We start from the raw sequence: 27,866 nt of genomic DNA on the forward strand, positions 1-27,866 counted from the left end.
CCTTTTGTCAAACATTAGGAAAAATATTTAGAAATAGGAAATGATTATGTATCACTCATTTGACTCTTACCTGATGATAAATGTTATATCTGGAAGGACATAGTTACGTGTGATATTTTTGGTAATAGAATTATAATCAGTCATTAAACAAAAATATTAAAGACTTTTGGATATTTCAAAAGTTTCTATCATTTTTGCCTGAATACATCATAGGAAGATTGTTTCCCTTAAAAATATAGTATCCCATTTCTCACAGAGGGGGATTAATATCCTTTAAAGCTAATTTTACATTTTTGGTTATTTTATTATTTTTCATCATTTATAATGAATTGTTATGCCTTTAGAAATCACATATATCATTCCTTTTGTGACAAAAATTTATATAAAAATGATTTTTATACTAATTTCATGCTAAAAGATTTTATGTTCACAATAAAAATGTCACTTCTTAAAATTAGTTTTGAAATCTTATAAGCTTATAAAATACCTTTTTTCACATTTCAAACTTATTGACAGTGTATCTTTTAATCTTTATGCAAATTCACATCTTAAAAAATTCTTACCTGTATTAACAAAGAATAGTTTACACTGTCCATTGTGTGCATATTTTCAATTTAATTAAGAAAAAAAAATCAGAGCTTAGGGGCTTATTAAAGCTGGTAATTCAAACTTGTTTTCTAACAAGCAGAAAAATATCTTTTTATCTGATTTTTGGAGATAATATCCTGCCTAAAATGCTGGAATTCATTAAAATAATATTTCTTAATATGCATATATAGTAGCCATTATTTAAACCAGTATAACTCTATGGAAAATATGGTATGGAAAGGACCAGTTGGCTTATATAACCATACATTTCTCTCTCATTAAAGGATACATATAGCACTTATTCATCTATACACTTAAATTTAAAAGAATAAAAAACCCTCAAACACCTTTTTTTAATGTTAGAGATGAAGGATTTTTTTGCATATAACTATTCAACAGAAATGTCTTTGAGATTTCATGACTTACATTTATTTACATACTACCCTATGAGTAATCAAATAACAACTTCAAAGTTTATAATTGTTTTTTATTCAAATAGTTTAATAGTTGCTAAAATTTATTATAGCATCTTAAAATTTTTCTCATCACTTTTTCAACAAATTCATTTTTGATTTTTCCTTACCCTAAAGTGATATAAGCCTTTATGTTGTCAGTTAAGTGCATTCTGACATTGATCACAGTTTTGAAGTAAAAATAAAAATTCATTCATTTTCTAAAGCTGTATTAATTATGTGTTGTCAGCTGAACTTTTTATAAGTGTTTCTAAGACTTAAAATATAAATGCCATTGTGGAAAATGCCATGTATCTTCTCATACTTACTACTCACCTTATAAAGGGACACCAAGAACTTGCAATTCACTTAAGACACAAAGAACAAGATATAATACTAAGACATTAGTGAATCCAAACAATAAGGTCACTGGCTATATGCTGGTCATTATATATATTAAATATTTGTGAAAACATCTATTTAAATAATGTATAAAATTTCAAACCTCATATCCAAAAAAGCAGAGAGAAGAATGTAGATATACAGTATGCCATAAGAATCAGGTAGGTGTCAGAGTGTATACCTGGGATTTTTTGTTTCCTGAATTATCCTATAGCAATTACCGGGGTAAAGGGAGGAGGGAGTTGAAATACAACTGTTATTTCTGTAATTAGCTCAGCAGATTCTTTCCTGTAGGTGACAGCTTGTTAGGCTATTGTAAAAATCATCCTGGAATCTCTCCTGTGGCCCTATCACTTCAACCAAAAGGCCAAGTTAATTTTGATTTATGGTAACTCCTCTGTATCCAGTTGATCTGCTTTTTTTTTTTTTTTTTTTTTTTTACAATGAAAGAAAAACTAGAGTCCATTTGATATCCACTTCCTCTCACCCCTGCTCAGATAAAGACAGAATTCCTTTTTATACCAGATTGATTTACATTGTCCCTTGATCTCTCATCACACCAAACTTCACACAACTTCATACTGTACTTTTCAAATTGTTTATTCATAGTAGCTGTGATTAGGAATCATGGCCAGATGCTCTATCCCTTTTCCACTTCTCACAGCTTCCCTTCCCCAAATAATTTTTAAGCCAGGTGTGCTTTTTCTTCTTACTGCCCCTTCCCACTACTTTTTTTTTTTTTTCTTTAAACAATATCCCATTCCAGGTGCCCCCTCTGCCTGCCGAAAGCATTTTAATGACAGTTTACTTTAGCGGTCTATCAGCAGACTGCTGCCTCTGCCACCTGAATTTCAATTTCTTAATTTACAGCCCAGATAAAACAGAATGGAGCAGGATCTGGGCTTCGCTCTACATTGGGTTGGCCTTATCAAGCGTGAAGTTTGGCGCATTGCAAACCTATTCAAGTGATTATCTGTTGAGGACCTCTCGAGCCATCTCCATCTCTGCAGCGGGCTGATAAGACAGCTGTTTCTCTAGCCGCTGTGTCTCCCCGGGCCTCAGTCTTCTTCTGATACAAACTCCGCCTTTGTCACCGTGCCCCCGTGCCGTCACTTGCTCTGTGGGGCAAGGGTTTGATCTGAACACACGTCGGGGGAAAAGTGTGAGCGCGTGTGAGAACCGAGGAGGGAGGAAGGAGGAGGGGGAGGGCCATGAGAGCGAGGGTGGGGGAGGAGAGAAAGAGTTAGAGACCAGAGGGAGGTGGAGAGCTGGGCGGCGTGCTGAGCGCCCTGGATGGCTCTGATTGACTGGTTGCTCAGCCCGGCTTTATTATTTAAAATTAGACGGGCATCGCACACAAGTGGAAACAAATCTTCAATATAAGAAAGAGCCTCCGAGCATCGGAAGCAGAAAAACCGTTTCTTCCCAGGTCCCGGTAAAGGGGCCGGAGAAAAGACTGATTGCTATAAGCTGAGACAGATGGTTACCTTTAACTTTGGAAACTGCTATTTTTAATTACTTGTATTAATTTTGCATGAGATGTATCGGCTCCAGGGGGAAGCTTAAAGAAGGCTGTTAGTATCCCTGAAAGGAACGCACATAAGGCTGATTTGCCCTTTCTAACCTCCGTGTTTTTTTTTTTTTTTTTTTTTCACCCTGTCTAGTCACCTAGATTTTCCCTTTGCACTCTCAGGAAAGACGTGAGTTTATCCTCCTAAAAGTTGCTATTGAGTAAAAGTGAGGAGGGAAATCTGGGGACATTTTTTGGGAGCGTCTACATAAAATAATCATCGATCTGAGGCAGTAAATATATTTTCCGAGACATTCTGGGGCATGTGCAACAGATCTTAGTCTGAATATCTGCAGGCAAATCATCTAAAGGCCAGTGAACTTCATACGTTAGTTCGCGGGGGTGAAAAAGGGGTGTGTGTGTGTGTGTGTGTGTGTGTGTGTGTGTGTGTAGGTGGAGGGCTGGGAAGGTAGAACTAACCTAGTATGGTCTCAAAGGTTTACCGCGACACTAGTTACATGTTTTAAAAACATTTAAATGAACAATTCATGTGTCTTTAAGTGTAAACAGCAACCTCAGGATTTAGGGGGAATATTCGTTGAGTGTGCTCTCTTTAGTCTTTCCCCCTTGAACAGGAGTTTAAAGACACAATGTAAAGAGAAAGTAAAGGATGTGTGAGATCCCGCTCACTGCCGCCCCTGGCACTGTCTCTAACGAAAGTGTTTTCAGTGTAAAGGATCTTTCGCAAGATAGTCTTGGGAGTCACTCACCTTCGGATAAAAGGCTTTACCCCTTTGCCACGGGTGGAGGGAGCCGGGAGAACTGGGGGAAGGGAGCAATGGTGACCAGGTAGGCATTTTTGCTGCAGTTCCAGCTGGGAATTTCGAGGGTTAAAAACTCTGGAGTATGTTTACCAGACTTCTCGAAGACTACCTGGATTTGCATTTATTTTGTCTGAACACTGACGAAAGGCGGGCTCACTGCAGCTAGGGAATGTACGTAAAAGAGGACAGTGGAGGGTATGCAGCGAGTTCGGGGCTCTAACTCTCCTGGCGGTTTGTCACAATGGCTGAGTCCTAAGAAAAGCCAGCCTAATTCAAAATAAGTGAATTTCTGTAGAGTAGGACAGTCTTTTCCGCAAAGTCCCGTGGAATGAAACATTCCCAAGACGTGCAGTTTCTGTGTCTCACAGAAAGGGACAGAAAATACCCTGTCGAGGTTTGCAAATCTTAATTCGAGGTCTGCTTGTCTCTGTCCATGGTGCTAATTCCTGCCTCATTCTCTTGCGTGGTTACCACGGTATAAATTCACATTGGTGGCAATTTTCACAACTTTTCCTCCCTTACGGTGGAAGGCAAGTCAACATACTACTTTAAGAAGAATAAATAAGAGTAATCAGCAAGTTATATGATATCTGTATTTCTCATGCATACATTAAACTATCAGATTTCCGATAATATGAACCACAACCCCCTACCCCACCAAAGTAACACATAGTGTTTTTATTCATCTAAGGTTTACTGGTGGGAATTACTGCCTTAAGCCAAACATTGTAAACTCATTTTAATAGTTTATTTGCCTAAAAAATGTTACAAGTAGTTTACAGTACCCTTTATTATAAAATGTAAAATCACTCCCTCCCTTGTCCCCAGAAGGACTAGTTTAAGGGAGTTATTTATCCTAAAAGACATTTTCCACAACAGCTTTACATATTCTTGTGAATAACTGTTCTTTTGTATAGAAAGTTTAATAAAATAATTCATTACTTTTTCAGTTTTGAAAACTACTTTTTTGTAACTTTATCCACATCACACTTTTTCTCCAAGTTCACAGTCACTCCCTTCATCTCCCCCTTTTCTGCTGAAATTCAAAATAATGTCAGGTACTTGGAAGACATGTCAGAGTTCATATGACTTAATCATACTCAAATGTCTTTTAAGTGCTTTTCTAGTGCCAGTTCAGATGTTCTGGATAATTCTTTTACATAACCATGAGTGAAGAGGGGTTGACTGTATTTTTTGCTTATTCTAAAATGAGATATTTGCACATAGCCTTCATTAATCACAGGATAGTATGTATCTGTTAATTTTCAAGCTATGACACATGAATTTCAAAGTGAAACATACATCCAGATATCACTTGTTTTAAAGTGGCTGTAATCAATATTTTTTTATTTTTAAAAGTTGAAAAAGTACATGTTGCTTATGATACCTCTATCCACTTAAAAGTTTTAAAATGTAAAAACATCTGTTTTAATGAGGAGGTAAAACAGCATTTTAAGACACTTTCATTTTTTAAAAATAATTTAAGTCCATGTTACCTACAAAAAAAGACAACATGTTAGGGATGGCAATACTTTGAATATCTTGTCACTCTGCCCAAGCTGGAAAAAACCCATAAATACTGAATCTACAGAATTTAGCAATTTGCATTTGAATGAACAAGTCTGCTATTTTCCATGTAGTTTCCTCACATAATACACATGCTAGATTTTCATTACTCCATATCACTCCCAGCTTTCCACACCTGTCCTTATCATTTTGGAAAATATACCACGGTTATCTACAAATCTTTCTTGTGGATATAAACATGTACCAAAAAATAAAACAAAGTGTTAATTTCCACCTAGTTAGAAGGCACTTATGTAATTGTAATGGTAAAGATTTGCTTCAACATACTGAAATTATATGAGCATATGCAACTAATTCAATATTAATTTAAGAGTGTGGTAACGAGAAAGAAAGACAATTCACTTCATAGGTAAGTCTGATTAAATCAAACAGTATTATACTTTCCCCAAATTGTATTCATTTAAAGTTTATTTCTCTGTATGGAGCTGGGGATGAGGGGGAAGACATTGAAGGCAGACTACAAACCCAATCTCCTGTTATTCATATATCTACCCTTTCTGTCTTTTCACCCTTGACTCCATTTCTTCCAACTGTTTTTCTTTCTTCTTGCTTTGAGTTTCACCCAGGTCTAGAGAATAGTTTTAAGTTGAAATTAAGACTCCAGGGGCTGTTGTTACATAAAAAGCGGGGGTGGAGGTTAAGGCTTGATTTTATACATGCTAATTATAAGATAGCATAGATTCAGGCCTTCTTTCTCAACCCCCAGTTATTGTCATGCAAAGTAATAGAACTCATATATTATTATACAGGCTACGCGGGAGATAAACAGGTCTTTTTTTCCACCATTAATCATTTATCAACACTCAAGGACACTCTCAACACCGATTTCCTGTATTCCTCACTTCCAAGTCATTTTATCATCTGCCCCATTCCCCTCCATGACACCCCACCCTTTTGCAATCTCTAACTCTTACCTGTGTCTTCTTTTTCCGGCATTCTCAAAGGTGTTGACTAGTTGTAAATAGGTAAAGGAATTCCTTTCAAAAAGGCATGTGCCTCTGGAGAAGATACGTTATATTGTTTGTGTAAGAATGGTACAAACTGTCTAGGAAGTTGGTGCCATCTTTCAGGATTGAAAGGAGAAATTCTGGCTGGAAAAGAACCTGGGTCAATTGAATATTGATCCAGACGATCCTGAGGACCTCACTTTCACTTAGAGGAAGAAATAATTATCATGCATAAAACTGTATTTTGTTCTCCTGAATGCTATTAACATATGGGATTGTAATAAATTAGTCTTCCTCTATGAAGCAGAAACATTAACAGTACTTGGTCTTCTGGTTAAACTTCTTAAATCCTCACAGAAAGAGCCCTGATATGTTCGTCTATCTTTGCTGTCAACAATATATGTGTGGTCCAAGGACTGTACCTGTCTGCAAATGCAGAAGAGTGGCTTGTTCCAATTTTATGTACAGCTGCTCTTTTTGAGAGCCATTAGACACCTCGAAGTAAAGGACCTTATCTCTACTCCGTACCTCTTTTTCTGGATAGGATTTTTATCCTACATTTTTCTAGTCTAACACAAAGTGCAAGCAAATTGAAGCCGTGCAGCTTTATTTGACAGTATTTCTGACTTTATCCTTATGTTAAAAGGATGCTTTAAAAAGGGGGTGATGGGGAGAAAGATCTGAAATATGCATATATTAAAATAAAGACATACAATTACCTAACATCTAATACAAAATACAGTACTGAAAAAGGCATGCGGACAAGTAATGGATGTACATTCATCCCTTTCACTCAGATCAAAGAGAGGGAGCTCTCAATGATTCATACATACCGGACAGAGTTTAATGTTATAAAGAAATATGCCATAGATGCAGCAGTGATGGCAAAGGAAATGAATCTTTCTGAAGCAGAAAGATTTAAGAGGAAAGGAGATTGTGCCATATCGCAAACTCTGATAGTACAGTTCCAACCCTCCCACGTTGCTGTCTCCACATTTCTTTTTGCTTCTTGCATTTCCCTTCGCCGCCAGTGTTAAGTGTACCTCCCCGCACAACTTACCTTGAAACGGGACTCCATTGAGCTCTCGAGAGTGACACAAGCCCATAGCCAATCGTCTCACGCTGCCCCGTCTGGGCGGCCTCAATGGAAGCGTCTGGACCAATCAGAATCCTGGGGCGATGAGCAAGTTACGTTGTGGCGCCACTCGGCGTATACTTCCGCGCGTGCTGCCCGGGATAGGAGCCTGGCAGAGCAGCTGCACACACGGCAGTGCGGAGGCAGAGAAGGGGTTGGTGATACGGTGCTATAAATCTGTGGTCCAGTCCACCTCCCTTTTAAGACGTCCTCCCCCCTATTTCTGTTCTCAGTTAGAGATGCAGCAGCTTACTCCTGTAGCGACCTACTAAAAAGCAACAAGGAGAAAGACATCGTCTTTTTGAAAAAACGTTCTTTCGTCTCTTTTCTTTGTTCCTTGGTTTGTTTTTCTTGCCCCTTTTTGTTTAGTTGAACGGCAATAGGAGGGTAGTCTCTCCGTCTTTTAAAACTCTTTTTTAAGTTTCCCCTCCCGTTTCATATTTTTTTTTCCGCCATTTCTTTTAGCATTGGACTTTGGGGTCGAAAGCGTTTCTTTTTATTTGCTTCTTTTAAGCCGAGCACAGTTTAGGTTTCGTGCTGTCTTAAGAGAACTATCCAGCAGCTTCTTGCTCATCCTTATTGGGAGAACTGCACCGTTACTTTAAAAACACACATACACAAAAACCTTAAGGGAGAAAGGTAAGTTTCGGTTTGGTTTCTTTAATCATTAGTTGCAGCGATGCGCTGGCAAACCCAGAAAACCTGTAAGTGAGCGGAATACAGAATATGAAGTTAATTGCACATGTTTGTCTCATTTCAAAGCTACTGTTCTGCTTTTTTAATTTTAAAGAGCTAGACTAAAAGACGGTGGACGCATGCTTAGCGTACTGAATATTCGCAAATGTCCATGGCAGAAACTTAAGTGGTAAATGTGGCCAGGGAAGAGCAGGGGTACAATGGGAGGTTAGATGTAGAGCGAGCTTCAGGATTGAAATTGGAAGTTCATTTCGTGGGAAGAGAGGGATAACTTGGGTGTTGGGGATGCATGCCTCTACTTTCGCTCAGCAACCGAAGGACGGGAGAGGCTTTAGAATCATTAAGGGGAATCAGAAGCCTGGACTGGCAGATTAGACCAGCGAAAACCACAGGCTTAATTGCATTAACCAGATAGCATGTGCTGGGGAGATGGGATTGCCAGATGGAATTTAGATGCTGCACCAGGCAGCGAGTTGTAGTTGACTGAAAAAAGTACATGCCGCCTGAGGGCTGGGGCTGGGGCTGGGGCTGGGCTGAGGCTAGGGTTGTTAGAAGCTGTCAAAACTCATCATTGTATGCGGGCTCGGATTCACGGACTCCAATGATCATAGTTCAGTTTTAAAAGAAGATAGCCAATTTGGGGCTGAATTCTTAAGGCTGTACCGGATATGAGATTCCCTTTGTTCAGAAAAGCGTAAATAAGATCCTTGGAGCTGTGTCTGTGAAGTGGCGGCTGCTTGAAAACCTCGCTGTGCTGGGCGATTGGAAGTGGATTCTAAGCCCCTGTCCTTGGTCCTACGCGGCTGACTTCGCCTTCTGGGCGAAGGGGAATCCCTTCGCAGCCGCGAGGCTTGTCAGCCACCCCAAGAGCCAACTCGGCTAGGTGGCCCTCAACCCCTCCTTACCTCCCCCCCCCGCCCCGCTTCCTCGAATAGCTATTGTTAAACTGACGCCAGGAGAAAGATGGTTGGGGATGAGAAGCTGGCAGACAGGCACACGCTTCATTTTAACTTTTGTGATTTCTCAAGGTTTAGGAGAAACCAGCTGGCTTTCAATTGCCAAAGAGAGAATCCAGGGTAGATGTAGGAAAGTGGGAGGATGTTCGCGGGGCGGGGAGGGCGGAAGGGGTGGTAGTGGTGGAACGAGGTGCTGGCTTTGCCTAAGAGAAGTTTAAATTATTGGCACGAGGGGGTGTGGGTGAGTGTGTGCGTGAGAGCGCTCATGTGGTGCTCGAGAGGTAGAGGATGGGGAAAAGGTACAAAGCCGACTGGGGTTAACGTCTCGTTCCTCCTCACCCCACCCACTCTCCCGGCTGGGAAAGCCAGCGCACTGCCAGCCTTCCGGACTCGACTCAGCAAAGGGCGGTGGGGGCTAGGGATGGCAAGGTGGCAGTGCCCGCCACTGGGGCTCCGAGGCGGACGAGACCTCGCGTGGCCATTGTTGCTTAATTTATGCCCAGCACGTTGCTACGTACCTACCTATTTCACGTCTGTAAAGAATTAATACGAGAGCTATACAACTGTGACAAATTGGAGGTTGGTTACGTTCCCCGTTTCCGATTTTCAAGTACCAGTTAGCAAAACTGATGGCGAGACTGGTTATTTTCTCTCGTAATTACCAGATGCAGGTCTGGTTTTATTATGGCGAGGGTGAGAGAAATAGCCAACCGTTTAGTATTTACTCTTAACACTGCTGGACAGGGATGGATGTCTCAGTACTTTCTCCCCGAAATGCACGGATTCTGTCCCCTCCCCCACTCCTGTACAAACACTCCCGTTGGTTAAGATTCTAAACCTACAGCCTTTCTACGTAACCCTATTTATTATACCCAACCTATGAGGGTGGGAAGGAGGTGAATGTTTTGTTTCCGAGGCCTACACTATTAACTGCAACCTATAAAACGTAGGCTTAAAATGAAAATTTTTAGAAAGCACACAGCAGACAATAGTAACCAAAGACATTATTTTCCAAATTGAAAATCAGTTCCTAAAGGTCAGAAAAAGGGTGTTCGTGTTTTGGGGAAGAGAAGAGTAGGAAATGTGTTTGGGCCTTAAGACTTCCTTGTAAAATGGCTTCTTAAATGGGACATCTGAAAGATTTGTCAGAATACGAACAGATAAGTCTGCCAAAAAAAAATGTTGAGAGTTTCAAAGTTGCTTTTTATGGGGTCAACATTTTATTTTTTAACTCTCGCCCTTATTGGTGTCATTGCCTGAGTGTGTCTTACAGCAGGCACTTCTTCCCCTTTCCCTCTTTTAACCAAGTGGTTGGGCACCCCGCTTCATAAAGCTAACCTGTTCTGGAGCTCTTCACAAAAAACCCTTACGGTTATAAGACAGAAGTGGTTTGGAAGACTTGGGGAACTCTTTTGAGAGCTCTCCCACAATTTAGTCAGCGTCAGTCAGGAAGTAGGGCGTAGGGCATTCTAAGAGTTTTAGGCTTGGATTAACAAATTAGGTAGGCCCATTTTCGCCTAACGTTTTGGAAATAGGCATTTTTAGCAATCCCGCGTGCCTGGGATGGAAATATTATAATTATTTATAGAGAGGTCAAAGAGGCGCAGGCGCTTTGAGAGGTTTTCCCAGGAACGCACACAAAGTCAATTAAGGTCATTTAATTGCAAATCGGATTTGGGGTGACACAGAAATGCTGATATAGAATCAATTAGCTATTTCTGTTGTCCCCAAAATGGGTCCCACAAATTGAGAGACGGCCTGTCTCGCTTGTGACCTTGATTGAGCCCCCTACTTCACTATGCTGATTAGTATTCGCCAAAGAGGGCAAATTTGCCTCTCCCACCCCCGCCCTGGGTTAGACGAGTCCTCTCCCTTCCCCCATCCCTGCCCCGCCCGTCGCATGGGGGCGGGGAGCGCTGGGCGCCCTTAGCGGACCTTGCTGCATCAAACCCGCATCGTGCCCTTGAAGCCGTAACCTCGGTCACGTTCTTGCGGCGACTCGGTCGCCCACTGCTCGGTTCCTTTCTCTTACCTCCTACAATTTCAGGTAGGTATGACAGGTGATTTTTTTTAATGTAGATTTTAGGAGAAGGGTTAAAACCTATCCCTTTGCAATGAAAAAAAAAAAATCCCAACGACAGGTGTTCTCTTAATTAAGCTGCGGAGCAGGTGTAAAAACGTGCTCCAGCCGCGTGGCTCCGGGGTCGGTTTTGACTTCCAGCCGTGGGACTGGGGGCTGAGGACAGGCACAGGTTTTTCTGCGGAAAAGGGATTGAGCTTGGCGAGGGGGCGGGCCGAGGCAAGGCAACGATGGGACGCCCCCTCTGTGAAGAGTTGGCCATTTCGGGTCCTGCCGTGGGGGGCGTTGGAAGGATGAGGCTAGCGGCCAGCGTTTGCATAGGCGAGTGCAGGATTTCCTACTTCGCGTTTGAAGCAGAGTATAGCACCCCGCACAGGTACTCTGCGCTTATTTAAACGTCAGATTCCCTCTAGAGAGGCAGGGAGGGGCAGCAGGGGCTTAGCCTTTATTTTCAAAACATCGAGGGACAGGACCCCTTGGCTGCGAAGTAGGGGGAAAAAGAGACTTTTTAAAAGACGCAGACACATAACTGTGTGTGTGTATACTTATATGTATATTTATAAACATTTATTAACACATAAAGTAACCCCCACGTTAGCTCCTCCGACTCCCCGTTGGCGTCCGGAGCCTCGAGGTTTGCAAACTTGCAACTGGAATCGGCCTCCTTTGGGAGCTCGACGCTCTCCGCGCAGTCCGGGGAAACCTTGTCTGGGAAGCCTGGTGGGACTCGGAAGCCCGGAGGGACCGAGTTGAGCTGCTGAAGCCCGGCGTCTCCCTGCAGGCACGGACCGGCGGGGCGGTCGGGCAGGGCACGCGCCGGCGGCGGCCGCGGCGCCGCGAACTCGCCGCCGGCCCCGCCTCCTGGCGCTCTTCCAAGCAAGCCCCTCCTCCCCGCCCCGCTACAAACGGCGGGACCGCGGCGCCCGGGCGTCACTGAGGCAGCAGCCGGCCGGGTGAGGAGGGCGGTCGCCGGCTCGGCGCGGGTGGGGCGGGGGTTCCGCCGGCTTCCAGTCCCACTTCCCGCCGCCGCCACCGTCTCTCCGCGGAGCTCGCCCGGAGCGACTCCTCCGCGGCTCTGCTGACGGCCAGTGGCACGAGCCGTAGTAGCTGCAGCTCCGAGTCACAGCAGGCAAGTGCGGGGGGCGTGGGGGCGGGGACGGCGCCAGCGCCTTGCCCCCTGGTCCATTTTGGACGCCGAGTCTAAGGTCTGTGCGCGCCCCCGCTGCGCCTAGCGGGGTGGGGGTGGTGCGCCTTCGTCCGAGCTCTGGGCGGGAACGCTGGTGGGGGCGGCGGAGGTTGTGCCCGCGAAGTTCCTGGAGCTCAGCCCCTTGCGGCGGGAGTGGAGGGAATTGGGCGCCTTGGGAGGTGGCACCGCCCCTCCCGTGGGCACGAGAAGGTTGGGGGCGGCGGGAGCCGAGCGGGGCCAGTTGCGCCTGGCAGCGTGCACGGGCGTGGACGTGCCCGGGTGCGGCCGCGTGTAGCGCGAGAAGGAAACTGCTGAGACGCAGGTGAGTGTCTTGGAGGGAAAGTGGGGGGAGGGGGCTTTTCTCGAAAAAGGGCAGGATTCCTGTGTTGGACTGGCAACCCCGCCTTGTGGGAAGATGTGTGCACTGGCTTCTCCTGCGGAACACGCCGGGGTACTGTCTGGTGTGTGCCCATTTGCTACGGCGCTTTCTCGCGCGCAGTCCTTGGAGCTCTTGGGCGTTTGGAGACTCGCGCTAGCCGCGCTGTGTGCGGAGGTGGTGTGGGGCCGCGGCCGCCCGAGGGCAGGACCAAGGATGATCCCCTTGAGTGTGTTAGGTGAGGCCCGTCGCAGCCGCGCGAGGTCGCAGCTCGCGGTCACATCTCGGGTTTGCGCGCGAGGCGTGCGCTGCGCGGGAAGCGCGGGCGCTCTGCCGGGCGAGGCCGGCTCTGGGATTTCAGCTCAGAAATGGTTGCGGCAGCTGCTCCTCCAGCTCGGACTGGAGGGCCCGCCGGCAGCGGCGGCCCGGGTGCGCGGACGTGTGTGCGTGCACTGGTGAGATTGGGGGAGCCAGCGTGGGTTCACTGGCCGGTGCTCCTCCAGTGGCCGTGGCAATGACCAGCCAGCAGTCTTTCCCATGGCATTTCCTTAAAAGCCTACTTGTTATCCTTGAGGGCCAGAGCGTAAAACCGTACCTCTAGATGCGAGCTGTGTGCATGGAGTTGTAGCCGTCCAGATGGTCATTTAGAATTGTGTGGATTTTTAAAGACCATCTTTACGACAAAGATTTTCAGGTCCCGTCGTCTCTTCGTTTTCTGAAAACGTGGGAAAAGGAGGTTTTGCTACGGGTTGTCCACTCTCCTTTATTCCCTCCCCCAAAGAAGATTCTTAGTAGTACCAAAATGTAATACCTCCGACAAGGACAAAAGGGCTTTTAAAACTTAATTTTCTAGTGGTCTTATTCCTAATAATTCTTAGTAAAAATGTAGCTCAGCCTGAAAACTTACGGCAAATCAGTCCATTTAAAACCATTCAGATATCAATTGGTGTGTAATTTCCCTATTGCCTCCAGTAAAATCTGTTTGAAATACCGTTTCGTTGCCCTTGAAGAGTTTTCTCAAGAATCGTTTCGCCAGAGTCACTTGAATTTCCCATTTCTTGTGGAAGCTGACCTGGAGTCTCCATTGTGGTGAGTGGGTGGAAAAGTTGTCCTGGATCTACCTTCTCTTAGGAACTTCTGGGTGTAGAAATGGTGTTGCTGAATGGACCTGAATGTTAAGTGGTAGGGCCCTTCTTTATAGGTTTGTTGGGATGTTAAGGTAACACTGTGAAGGTTGTGGGAGGATATACGTAGGGGAAGTTCCCTTGCAAATTATTCGGGGAGAAAGAAGAGGAAGAAAACACCTGGAAGACGAAGGCCAGAGGTAGGAAAATTTAGAATATGAAGAAACACACTATATTAAATTTTCTGTGATTCCTCTTTTGTAATTTTCCTTTTTGAGAGAGTATTTGTGTGTCTGTGTGATTAAAACTGGCCCCTTGTTGCCTGTTTGGGTAACTTTGTGCTGCCACCTTTTGGGGAGTTTTTTTTTTTCCCCCTTCAAAGACAGTACTTTAGGTGTGTAAGCCCGTCCCTCGTCCTTATCTTTAGGTGTTTTCTCTATTGTGTGTGTCTTATTTCAGGACCAATCAAGTCAGCCATATTCAGTGCCCAGTCTTTCCCTGTGGTTCAAGAGAATTTTAGTTTTAGGGTATGCTCCTTGTTTAGAACAAACACCCAGTGCTGGTCAGTGTCTGCCACTCTACCTGTTACTTACTATGGAACTTTTCTTTATGCCTAAGATGTGTTTTTATAGTTCCTTTTGATTTCGTTTTTTTTTTTTTTTTTTTTTTTGGTTGATTTGTTCTGGCTACCGCTTGTTCACAAAAGAAAAAGCCCTTCTGTCCCAGTTTCAGTGGTTTTAGTAAAGACTCAGGTCTTGATAGGTTAAGGGAGAATGATGATATAAGTGGCAAATACCATCATTTTTGAACCAACCTTTTGGTTTTTTGTACATAGACAGATGCTTCTGGCTGAATCCTTCTAACCAACCGCTCTTGGCTCTTCCAGCCTTCCGTGCTTGCCTTATAAAAATAATGTGCCTCCTTCCCCCCGACCCCACTTCTATTCTAGAAGCAAGTCTTAGGTTCTCTTTAATGACACAACAAAGACTTCCAGAATATCCTGACTTCTAAGCTGGGATCAACCTTTTCCTCTTTCTTTGCTGAAAGAAATTTTTTTTTAAAAAACCCGTGATGCGTTTCAGGCATTAGGATGGCACAAGAGCACCACAGTGGCAAATTAGCCTTCATGTTCTTTTCCCCAAAGGACGAGATACTCGGAAATTGCTTCTTAAACTTCTTATCAAGACTGACTTTACCTTTTACCTTTTTGATGTCTGCATGGTAGCATCAGTTCTTTTGCTCCCATTTGATGTCTTGCTAAATCTATCACATCGTCCCATTCTTATTGCCACCTTTACCATTCATGTTTATTTGGAATTGAGAGAGGCTCGAGATCTGTGGTAGTTAGCTTGGTTTGGTTACTTTTTGGTGACATTGTGAGGGGCCGGATAGGTGAGGTGGTATTAGGTCTGGATGGTGTGCCACCCTGTGGAAAACCTGCCCATAGCAGTCTACCCCGGCTCTTTGTTTCTTGGCTACTCAGCTGTACAGGTCAAAAATTATAGTAAGCTACCACATTAGAGTGTAAGTATGTGGGGGGAGGGTTTTTTTTGTTTTTTGTTTTTTTTTGGCATGGGTACTTAGTTATAGGCAGGACTGTTTAGCCTGCTTGTAACCTTTGCAGTTGCACACCTTCACATTTCTTGAAATTCTTAAGAATTTTGGACAAGGTTACCCTGTATTTTCATATTGCCCTGGGACCGGCAGATTAGGTAGCTTATCCTGGTTAGTTGCTTTCCCACTTGTTAGTGTTTAGCTGTCAGTATTGCCACTTTGTTGATACGTTATAGAACTGTTTGGAGGCTTTATGTCTGGTGATGCCACACCTGGTTGTCAAATTCACTATGGAGGACATAAAATGCATGTTTTTTTTTCTTTCTTCGGCTAGTTTAATTTTAAAGATGTAGAAGTCTTCACTGGTTCTGGTTACGTACGGAGCCCATGTATTATAGTTTAGTGCCGCATCCACACTTTTGTATGTTCTAATTTGGGAAGAACATTTATTGTGTATTTATTTGGTTCGAGATACTAGACGGTTTATAATGCTAGTTAATTATTTCAGGATTTCAAATGTAAATATGCTAAGTGGAAACAAAGCGCTTAAGCTTGAAAGGCAGTGGTTATTTTAAGGCTTTTATATATTAAAAGATATATGTTTTATTATGGTTTAAATGATAACTTTTGGAGCCTGAATTAAAAGTAGAAGTTTGCGTAATGAAGTCTTAGATTTTTGTGGCGTACTTAGGACGTTTTTCACTAGTAAAGTTAACAGATTTGGCTTTCAGCTTGTGTGATGTGCATCATAAGTTTCATTTTAGTAAGGTGGCTAGAAGAATTTTTTATTTTTCAAGGCAAGATTTTCTGTATCTCTAGGCTTGTATTCCATTGTGTAAAACAAAACAAGGTAACTCCTGTGTGAGCAGTCCTGTGCTAAATGCATTCTCACAGACATCTTCTCCTTTAATATCAACGCTAACTTTCTACAGATTGGTCTTAATAAAAATACTTATATTTGCAATGAGTAGTATTTTCTCACAGCTTTGAGTTAGGCTTTCAATGCGTCAGTTGAATCGATGTTCTTAATGACATGTTACCTTTTTGAATATTGCTGAGTGTGATAACAGATAATAGGTTTTCATTGTAAGAAATCTTTGTGAAGAGAAGGATGGGGGCTTTGAGGAGGAAAACAGGTAAAATAACCCAGATTGCCGTAAGAATTGGTGGCATGGATATAAAATCAAACCATTTGTAGAGTGCCTTACAGTGTTGTCTTTTTTTTTCTTTAAATAAACTTGCAGTTTCTTAGTATATATCTATATTACTGATTTCCATTATGTCAGTTTCTGACTGAAAATAAATAGCAGATAAGATCTGACATGCAAAATTTCCTTTCCCACTTCGAAAAATATATTTTAAAAAACTCGACAAATTTAAAATTATACTTATTTATTGTAAGACAGTGACAGTAAAATGGCAGCTGCTTTTTTTTTTTAAAGATGACCTGAAAGTTTTGCTTTAGCACCAGTATATTTTGAACCAGGTATATTATGTACAGCTTGATGTACATGTACGTTTTTCCCTTGTCCAGTCTAATATAGATGCTCCTGATAAACCCATTGTAAGTTGAAAATGGCATTAAGTTAAAAATGTATTTAATACACCTAACCTACTGAATATCACCACCTAGTCTAGCCTACCTTAAACATGCTCACAACATTTATGTTTCACTTGGGCAAAACCATCTGGCAGCACAGAGTATCCCTTGTTTACTCTCATGATCCGTTGGCTGAGTGGGAGCTGTGGGTTGGTACCATTGCCCTGTATTGAGAGAGTCTCCTATCACAGACTGCTAGCTCAGAAAAGGATCAAAATTCAAAGTACAGTTTTTCTTAAATGTGTATTGCTTTTATATCACCATATAGTCGAAAAATTGCAAGTCGAGCCATCATAAATTGGGGACCATGTGTAATGATGGTTTTAATACTTGGCTTTTTCCTTTGACTTAAAAATGTTTATCATGAAAAGTAAATTTATATTCTAAATGACTAGATTTTCTTCCAGAATTTTTTTGTTTTGGGTTGTTCATTATTGGAGATTATGTCAGCAACTTTAAAGACTATATTAATGGAATATCACAAAAATCTTTTATAAATATCAAACCAATAAACTATTCCTTCAAGATAGATTTTTAATTTCCTTTTTTCCCACCTCCCACTTAAAGCTTTTAGTACACACTTTCTTGACTTAATTCATTTCTTTGTGGGACTAGGAGGTGATAGTTGCTTGAGATAATTAGCTTTCCTGCATTTCTTTAGAGTCATTGTAAAATTGAAAGTTCTTGTTCATATTGAGGGACTAGAGTCTCTTTAACCATCTGAAAAAAGCTGTAGCTCTCTCTTCCTAGAGAAATATACACAAATAGGCAAGAAATTTCCATATAGTTTTTAGTATCTTGCACTTTGGAAGAAAGCATTAAAATGAGTTTCCATTTGGGAAATAAAACTTTGGCAATTAGAGTTGTCATCTTACACTACTAAGAATGGGATGAAGCCATTCAGAGAGGTTCTTGTCTGCTGTTGCGTTAGCGATGTGGGCCTTTAGCATTCTTTGAAGGATGATTCTAAGCTTGCCCGTCTCCTAGTTTGTTTTACAATCCATTCTGTTTTTGTAAACAGATATCACATAGGTAAGGTCTTGTGAGCACCATGCAGCCAGTTTATTTGCTGAGTTGTCTCAGTAGGTTTTGTCACTTAGTTTGAGATTCTTAATTTAGCACAGCCAGGTGGAAAATGCTAGGATAGAAGTCTGAAGTTTTCAGCGTCTGGCTTGGTTTAATTACCCATGCCCTTGGTTTTTTAACCTTTTGTGTATGTAAAATCTTACCCTCCCCATCTGAAGGAAAGAAGATCATATTGAAGTACAAGATTCTTGGCAGTGAAATGACATTTACTGAATTGGAAAGCTGGTAACAAATAGGTGGTTACCTATTGATTAGTTTTATATTTTTGGCTTTCAGTGTATTACTATGAACCATTTTTAGTGATTTTGTTTTTTATAATACACCATCATACGTGTATATCTGCCATGAAGGAAAACAGTCTCAGACTACAGGGAGGATTTGGGAGAGCTGTTACTTTGGACATCTCAGTATGGAAATAGACATGTTTATACCTGTGATGATGGAACTTGGAAAGTTTAAAATGCATTTTCCTTGAAAATATAAATAATGCTAAAAGATTACATAAGAAACTGACACTTAAGCCAGCAAACATTACAGGAATATAAATTTCTTAATTTAAATTTTTCATATTTTTTTCAGTGAAAAATAAAAATTTTAAATTTAACCATTTATATTAAAATACTCAGTCCACATTTTCCCTGATTTGAATATTAACCTCTTATCAAGGATCCATTCCTATTCATTGCAAAATGGAGTTCACACAGAAATATATTTCCCCCATATTGCTGATGGTGTGAACATCATTGATGGATGCCCTGTCAAGTAAGTTATTGGAAATTGCTCACTTGTTCAGTTTTTAAAAGGATGTTTAGCACTTTTTTATTCTTTAGGTGTTGTTTGTGTGTATCAGTAGTACAAGAGATATTTCTCAAACAAATCAGCGTCTCTGAAAATTCAGTGAACTGGGTAAGATTGGGACAATATTTCCGGAGCACTTGATCTTGAGTTTTCTTTGAGTTGCTTTTCAAAAGTAAGAATTTTCTATTTTACTGATGTTGCTTTATCGGAGATGACATGGCAGGTGAGGGGGTCATCCACGTTTATTGTAGAGGTTTCCAGAATGTGTTAAATATGCAACATTTATTATAAAGTCAGCAAGTTTTTATAGCCTATTCCCAGGTAAGGCCTATTTCTGTATGAGTTTATTCAACACCACTTTTGATCTCCCCAGGTGCTATTTACTAATTGCCAGTTTATTTTGTTTAAACCCTTGGGGTCTTTTCTGGCCTATGACTGTGAATGACTCATGGACTTTTCCCAAATAGGATGTCATCAGTGCTTTTGACTTTCATTTCTTCCCTTCTTCATGGACTCTGCAAGGAACTTGAACTACCTACAGCCTTCCCCCACTCTTTGTGATGCCTCTGTACTTGTTCTCTGTTCTTTGTTTATCCTTTTGAGTCTTGTGCTAGTTCGCAGGCCTGGTAATTTGGGGTCAGATGCATCCTGCTGCTCACTTGTCCCTTTATTTTCTTATGTTGCTTGTGCTTTTTGCATTGGCTCTTAGGCACTTGGTTACATTTTACTCACTGAAGAATATCTTCTGGATCAAGTGAATCACTAATACTGGAGGGAGCAGTGGGTATCAGTGGACAGATTACTTGTGCCACAGGTCCTGAAAGGTGACCCATGGACTGCATATGGCCTGTGTTTTGATTGCCCTGAACTGTTTTAAATAGTTGTGAGTTTTTAGGGTTTGGTAACGTATAAAGATCTAGAGCCAAATGTCTTGTTTCTTGAAAACTCGGAAGGATGGAGCAAGACTGATTTCACATTTATTGACTGCCCCTTTAGGATGAAGCATAGCTTGTTTCACTTTGGCGGTGTTCTGTTTGTCTGGCCTTGGTGTCTCTAATGCTATGCTTCCTAAAGCCGCGTGAATTAAAAGTTAAATATAAAGAAAAAGGCAGTAGTTCTAAAGATTTTATGTTCTTTAGATCTGTGTATTTACAGATAATGTTTGAATCATATTAAATTGTTCCTTACACATTTATATCTTATAGTTTCCTTCACTTTAGAGAAGACTTGGGGCTCTCCTTCCTTCACCCCTGATTGAAAAACAGTTTCTCCTTTTATAAAATGATCTTTTGTCAGCTAAACTTTCCTTTTTTCTCCTCCCTCCCTGGGATTTTAGACCTGTCCCCATTGGGAATGGGGATTTCTCCCTGACAGTTGTTTGCTTGTATTTGTTCAGATACTTTGGGAACATTGTTACTTGGTGCTGTAAAAACTAATAGGGTGCTAGGAGCTGTTTAAAAGAGCCTGTGGCCCACCTGCTAACCTCATTGCTGATGGTTTGAGCTTATAAATGATATTCTCTCCTCAGATTGTTGTAAAAAAAAAAAAAAAAAAAAATTAAAAATCTCATACAAGACTACCAGATGTGTGAGGTTTATGTATGTGTTATTTCTCTTTCTTCCCCCTTTATTTGTTTGTTTTTTTCAATCTTCAGCCTTTTTTCCTCCACCCCCGAAGCAGCAGGGCAGCCTCCGCAAAGCAGTCTCGCATGTGTGCCATAGAGCAGGCTGATGCGCCAGCAGAAGTAGAAGGAGACTCCACATGTCATGTTTGGACCAATGCTGTAATTTTATTTTACAATAAGAAAGGTGGATACTATTAATGTACTCCTGAGCATGATAGCACAATTTGAATAGCAGAGAGCAACTTTGGTGTATGTTAATGTCTAGTGAGATGAATACAAATGAATGCTAAGTAGGTAGAAAATGTCAGTGTAGAGCCTTCCTTTTGGTAACTTTTGAGCACTTACACTTCTAGTCAACTTTTTGTTCAGCCTAGCAAATAAATAGATATGAAGCTCTGTTTTATCAACCCAGCATTAATGTAGCTTCTAGGATGGAACAATGCTCATAAAGCCCTGCTCTCCTGGCAGCCACTTGAGCTAGGCCAGTTATAACGATGAATCAGAATGTGCCCTTCTACTGAACATCTTAGCAAAACCCTTCAGAATAATAGCTTAGTGTTGGCAGTTTTACACATTGGCTTACTCTACAACCCAGCCAATTGTTTTATTTTTTTATATTTGGGGGGTGAGTACAAGTGTCTGCTTACTTAAAAACTTAATTTTGGTTTAACTATGTGTATGATTTTTACATACACACTCATCATTGCAGGTATATTTGGAACTTATTTTTCAGAGGTACTTAAAAATTCTTGGTACCAAGCATCTTCTATGATTACATGAGTCTTTTAGATGAATATATTGCTTGTTTTTGATGCTCCCTGCAGCAGCTGATTGAGGCACCTCAGGGTGGCTTAGTTACTGGGTAGGCATGGGGAATTTCAGCATCAGTAAAAGCAAGCATATTTTATCCCGGTGAAGATTGGGAGTCATTCCCCTGGAACTTCTACTGCGCTATAAGAATGTCTTTTGATATATGTGGGCCGCTAGTTAACTTGAAGTCTAGGGCTTTTCCAAATTCATCAAATTTTGTTTTTAAGTTTTGTTAAAAGATATATAAAAATATCTTCGTTTTTGTATTGACATTATGTTCAGAAGCCAAGAAGATTGTGTAATACTTATTGTTGCATCACAAATTACTGAGTGCTGGATACTGAGAACGTTGGAGATGTTTATAAAGCGCCCTTTTCCTCATTTTCCTTGGGCTGCCTGCCTAAGGAGATGAGGCAGAAAGTGGTAACTTAAAAGTGACACTGACCTCTCCTGCATTTAATAGTAGAAATTGAGTGCTTGAGGAATTAAGCGAAAGGACATATCCCTGTATTCTGGGAGTCAGGGGATCAGGCCAGGTTGTTGCATATTGCTTTAGGGACCGGACTGTGTCTTTTCTTGGTCTGTTTTGTCTTGAGTATTTATTTGCTTTTTGTGCCTTGTTCCCTCCCCACTTCATCCCATATCAATTTTGTTACTTCTGGTTTTCTTTTATGGTATAACTATTTCCTGGTTTGCCAGGAGCTCAGTCACAGGTGAAAAATACGTATGCAAAACCTACCCAAGTTTTAAAGTGTGGCTGGAGAGAGACACACTGTGACTGTCTTGTCCCAGAAGAGTGGATCCAAGGCACGTGTGTGTCAAACTACATGAAGTTTTCCGCTGGGGTTTTATTCTCTTGATAACATTACATGCCAGCAGTCTCCTCTAGGTATAACATTTATTTTTCAAAACACCTAGGAAAAATTCAAAATAACTGTAACATTTTTGGCTTCCTCACTTTTAGGAGTGTAGTTGCAGGAGCAAGAAGAATGTAGCAGGACAGAAGCTGGGATGCTTTTCAGGGCATTGATCTATGCCTTCTCCTTGTGTCTTCTTCATGCCTAAGGCCATGTCTTCCAGGAGCCTGTGTTCTCTGCGCTACTGATGATAGCTTTCTCATGCTGGTGCTTGGTGTTCTGAAGCTTGGCTGCTGCTTTTCTCCCTTACTGGCATTTACATTACTTTTTTTGTTTTAACTTCCGAAAGGTGATTGAACATCCCGTACACTATGTTACCTTTTTGGTTTACTGGAAAGGCTCATTCCTTCACTTGGAACTGGCTCTTTGGGGAATAATTTGTATTCTTGTTTCTTGGACTTAAAAATTCCCAAAGAGTTTGGCTGACTTAGAAACACTATTATAGTGAATAATAGTTTTTGATCTAGACAGGAAGAGTGAAGACATCTGTTTTGGTTTTCCTTTTGTGCAGCTTCTATGGTAACTTCCAAATGACTCTCTCTTGAGAATGCAAGGGTAAGAAATTTTGTGTTGGACAGTCAAGTTAGCAGTGGATTGGGATGGGGCAGCAGGGAGCTGCATGATTTTAGTTGTTGACTGACTCACTATTGGGAAGACAGAAAAATATGTTGAGTTGGCAGTTTGTAGGTGGTGAACTACCCCATGGTGATGAAAGCAGGAGATGGAGCATTTCCTCTAGTAGTGGTGATAACACTCAGTCTTTCTGTCCCTATACAAACTTGTCACAGCTCCCTGGGTGGGATGATGATTTATATGTGAGGTAAATGAAGCTCGGAGGTCAGGTGGTTTGCCCAAGGATACAAACAAGTGGGGAAGTAGTATCAGGTCAGACTCCTAGTTTTGTACCTCTTTCCATGGACCCCAAATGATGTTCGTTCTACTTTTGGTAGTTCTGCTGGCTGTAGTTTATGGTGGCTGAAATCAGATCTAAGAGGCAGCTCAGTTTTCATGTTTGGGAATGTATTGCTTCTCTTAGGGGTGTTTTGTGATAAAATGGTGTGACCCCAGCAGCAACTGTATCGCACCTTCATGTTAAATTGCTGTAGTGGTTGTTTGGTTGTCCAGTGGTGGGGCTGTTACACCAGGATTATATTTGATTTTTATTACTTTTTTAAAGCTTCACTGTGGTCCATGTAGCATTCCCAGCAGTATGCCCACACCTTGTTCCTCAGGGCCAGGATTCTGACCTTGGATTATTTTAGGTCCATGACTAGGTGACTTCTGGAGGCAATTCCATCACAGGCTGATGACTTCCTGATGCCAGCTGGCAGCCTTGACTTGCAGGATTACTTTTTGGAACCATATGAAGTATGGTTTGGTTATTTTCTGTAAGTAAGGAAATGAAGACATTGTCTTCAGGCTTTTTTTTAGGATGCTGTTAAAGTCAAGAGAAAGGTGAAAGAGACATTGAGATAACCTTGGCTCATTGTAGCAGAGAATCTGTAAGAGCTGTTTTTTAAATTTGTTAGGCTTTTGGGGGGAAAAAAAAAAGTGTTCCCAATCAGGTGGGCTTTTAGAAATACCACTTTTTGTTCCCAGAAAAAAGGTGAGGTGAAGTGTTCAATAAGATATGATAACCAAATTTGAATAAACAAAATATCCACCCAGTAAAGTTTGTTCTTGATTAACTTCTCTCCAGTAAATTTTCAGTATTTCTCCAACTTTACTGTCAGAAAAATTGGTTGGGGGTGGATGACAAAGAATTAGATTCAAAATCATCTTTTTTCTTTTCCCTAGAAAGAGGCCATCTGCCCTGTTCATTACTTGATCTCTCACATAGTGTGTTTATAGTAGAAATTCACAAAATATTTGTGAAGGTCACTAGAACAGTAGAACTCAAAGTCTGGAATAAAGATAATAATTTAAAGAAAAGTATATAGTGCATGAGACTGATAATCAATTGAAAGTTATTTGCATCTGTAAGTAAATCATGAATGATTGGTAATCTTATTAGAATTTCAATCTCTACAGGGAAATTTTTGCAAAAAAATACTGACTTAACTAATCCCATTTTTTTCATGTCTTAAATAAGCAATTTTTATGTTGCTTTAGAGTCTCATAAGTTTACTTAATGTTGTGATTCCATGTCCCCCAAAGCTATGAGGTTAGTGATGCATCTTTTAATCCAAAATGTCTTGTAATTGAGAAGCTGAAGTAGCTGCATGCTAACATATTCTCTGATTTATTATCTCTGCAAATATTTTACTCTTTCTAGAGTATAAATATTATCCTTGTGCTATACAAAGCTGATGTAAACCCGAGAAAATAAGGTTATCGAATTGTCTTTACATATTTCAAGCAGGTGCCTCTGGTATAAAATTGGCCCAACAGGCTATGAACAAAGCAGTCTGGTGGGACCCTGCCAAGACTGCTCTGTACTGTTTAACTGTAATTTAGAACATCATAGGATGAAGCGGAAGTTAATTGTTGAGGGTGAAGGCTCAATAGCATTTTACTCATCATTACATTTTATAGGACATCGTAACCTTAAACTTTGACCTTAATGAATATGTACCACTTCTATTTAATTTCTGTTGTGTTTCTTAAATTTGGCATAGACTACCAAAGTTTTATTTGTCTGTTGTCAGGCTAGAGTGCAGTGGTGCAATCTCAGCTCACTGCAACCTCTGCCTTCTGGGTTCAAGTGATTCTCTTGCCGCATCCTCCCAGGTAGATGGGACTGTAGATGTGTACCATCACACCCAGCTAATTTTTGTATTTTTTCCTAATAGAGATGGGGTTTCATCCTGTTGGCCAGGATGGTCTCGATCTCTTGACCTCGTGATCCACCCTCGTCAATCTCCCAAAGTGCTGGTGTTACAGGCGTAAGCCACGTGCCTGGCCGAGTACCAAAGATTTTGTTGGGTAAAATGCTTCTCTAGTTCCCCAGTTCCCTATGGAATTCAGAAGCCTTAAGAGATCCAGGGACTTTGTTAAGTTTTGGGTGTTATATTTCAATCTTGTTGAGGAATTTTCTGGAACTTTATCCATAAGGAATTTTTCATCATGGCTAACATTTCTTTCTCTCTCCCATTCTGTGATTATTCTGTTATCATCTCAAAAAAATGAGGCAATTTGATGACAGTTTATTAAATAGCCTATGAATATTTGAAATGTTTATATCTAAAATTTTTGTTAGTAGCCACTTTAAAACTTCAAACTTTTCTCTCCCTTCTGGCATGTAACATTTTATGATTTTATTATGTCTGGCTTCTTGACGTGAATGGCATTTTGCTCATTTTGACTGTCCTTCCATTTACTGTTTTTGATCACTGATTCAGCCTTTTCTGCCCCGCTGTTTTTTAAAATTGTACAACTCTTTTGCCAGCCTACGTTTGAACATTTCTTGGTTTCCTGTGCAAAATTTCATTTGTTTAGTAAATATTTGTGATCTTACTATGTGCCACATACTATCTTAGGTATTAAGACTGTACTAGTGAATGCACTATACTCCCTGCAGATATGGAACTTAGAGTGTATTAGAGGAGATGTTATGTTAAACTTCTACAAATTATTATATGTAATTGTGATTTGTGCTGTGAAGGAAAATAACCTTTAAGGCTTATAACACAGTGTGGGAGGTGGTTAATGAAAGCCACTTGTTGACTTCCTAGTTACCTTAATTTTGCTGTACATAAAAACAGACTAGTTTTTAATTTTATAGGCATAAAAATAAAGGTTCCTGAAATTAAACTGTTCTCTTCGATATATTCATGGTGAACTTTGAGTCCTGGAGCTGATTCTCATGCCACCTAGCTTGTATCCCACCGTAGATCTGACTTTTATTTTTTTATGAGAAACCAATTTTAATGTTCTCTGTAGGACAGCATAATTTGGCAGCGTTTACTTTGAAAACTATACTGTGAATGCAGAGCCTGGCACTGAGATCTGCATTGTCTTAGATCCTTTATTTTCTTCACCCATGGCTTTGAAAATGGGCTGTGTGTATTGGGTTTTTAAATATTATCGATATTTTTAAAAGTAACACTTTGTAATATATCAAAGATGTGGTAAGAACTTAAGAGGAATATCTGTTAGGCTTTTTGCTTGGCTTAAGTTAGGATTTCACTAATTCATCCACAGTTGTTTTTTGTCATTGATTGTAGTATTTGGTTTGTTTATGAATGACCTTTTAGATAATTCTTCTGACAGCAACTCACTGCTTTACCATATTGTATTCCTTCCAGTATTCATTTAAATTATAACTAAAAAGAAATACCATGTATTTAAAATATTTACTGTGGTGGAAGAGACTTAGGCAGTTTTCTTTGTAGAAACTTTGGAAGACATTTGTTGTTTAAGAGTATTGAAAAATACTTTTTTAAAAAGTGTCAGTGGTTTTTATGGAGTTCCTTAATCCTAAAGGGGTAGGTATGTTTGTAAGATACAGGTAGAGTCTGGGAAATTAAGCAATTGGAAAAGACAAGGAAAAACAAGTTAAGGAAAATAAGGAAGTGACTCTTCCATCTGGCTAGTTTCTTCATTCATACAGGTCACCAGAACTAAACAGTACAGTGAATGCATGACAAAGACATGATATTTTAAAATAGTGTCTTTCTGACCTACTTATTAGATTATTAAGCTTACTTGACTATGCTTTTAGTTTCCTCAGAGAGGTGGACTCTGGCAAACAGTTACTTTTAATATAAGCTAGTCTTTAGGAAAATAAAACAAACTTTCCACGCCTTTTAGTTTATACCACTTACAATTGTTTGATTTGATGTGGGTATAGCATTATTTTTTCTAGGTGGATATTATTTCATCACAGCTTTTAGATTGTAGCCCCTTTTCTTTAGGTGCACAAAGAAGCTACTGAAAATATAGATAGTAGTAGCCTCTACTCTTGATGGAATCTGGAGAGAAGTAAACCAAGTTTTAGTTCAGGAGAGGAGAATTTTACTTTGGGCAATACAGGGCCAGCAGGTATGAGAGTTGAGCTGGTCAGGGAGTGGGCACTTGAGTAACAACTTCCCATTGCCTTGGATATCTGGTCTCTTCTTAACAGCTTTTTAAATTGGTTTAAAATTTTAGGCACAACTTAAATGTTATTTTCAACTCTATTGGAAGCTCTTTGATGTTAGTGATTCTTAAAACTTTTTTTCCTGAATATAGTAGGTTCTATTGTCTCATTACTGATTTTTTTTTTTTTTTTTAGTAAAATAGAGATGGGGTGTTACCATGTTGGCCGGGCTGGTCTCGAACTCCTGACCTCAGGTGATCCACCCATCTCGGCCTCCCAAAGTGCTGGGATTACAGGCGTGAGCCACCGCACCTGGCTGATTTTTTTTTTTTTTTTTTAAGAGATTAAGTCTCCCTCTGTTCCGCAGGCTAGAGTGCAATGACATTTTTATAGTTAACTGTAGCTTCGAATTCCTGGGCTTTAGGGATCGTCCTGCCTCAGCCTCCTGAGTAGCTGGGTCTACAGGCATGCTTTACCACAACTGGCTAATTTTTAAATTTTTTTAGTACAGATAGGGATCTCACCATCTTACCCAGGCTGGTCTTGAACTCCTAGGCTTAAGGGATCCTCCTACTTTGGTCTCCCAAAGTGCTG

General features: G+C 40.8%; 1 protein-coding gene across 29 annotated transcripts in view; it reads left to right on the top strand.

Annotated features, from left to right (window-relative positions):
• Positions 1-27,866, top strand: part of ELAVL2 (ELAV like RNA binding protein 2) — a 155,856-nt gene that overhangs the window by 15,881 nt on the left and 112,109 nt on the right. For 7 of the 29 annotated variants that reach the window (XM_032300025.1, XM_032300029.1, XM_032300034.1 and 4 more), the window contains exon 1: positions 7,532-8,084. The exons of 7 other annotated variants lie outside the window; for them this stretch is intronic. The gene's annotated coding sequence lies outside the window, so the exon portion shown is untranslated. Of the gene's footprint in view, positions 1-7,530; positions 8,085-10,783; positions 11,145-11,943; positions 12,307-12,437; positions 12,686-27,866 lie in introns of those variants that run through there. 15 more of the 29 variants (XM_032300030.1, XM_032300038.1, XM_032300040.1 and 12 more) reach the window with 8 other exon arrangements.

Source organism: Sapajus apella, unplaced genomic scaffold (genome assembly GCF_009761245.1).
Source record: "Sapajus apella isolate SASKATOON/1434 unplaced genomic scaffold, GSC_monkey_1.0 scaffold42, whole genome shotgun sequence".
Lineage (NCBI taxonomy): Eukaryota > Metazoa > Chordata > Mammalia > Primates > Cebidae > Sapajus > Sapajus apella.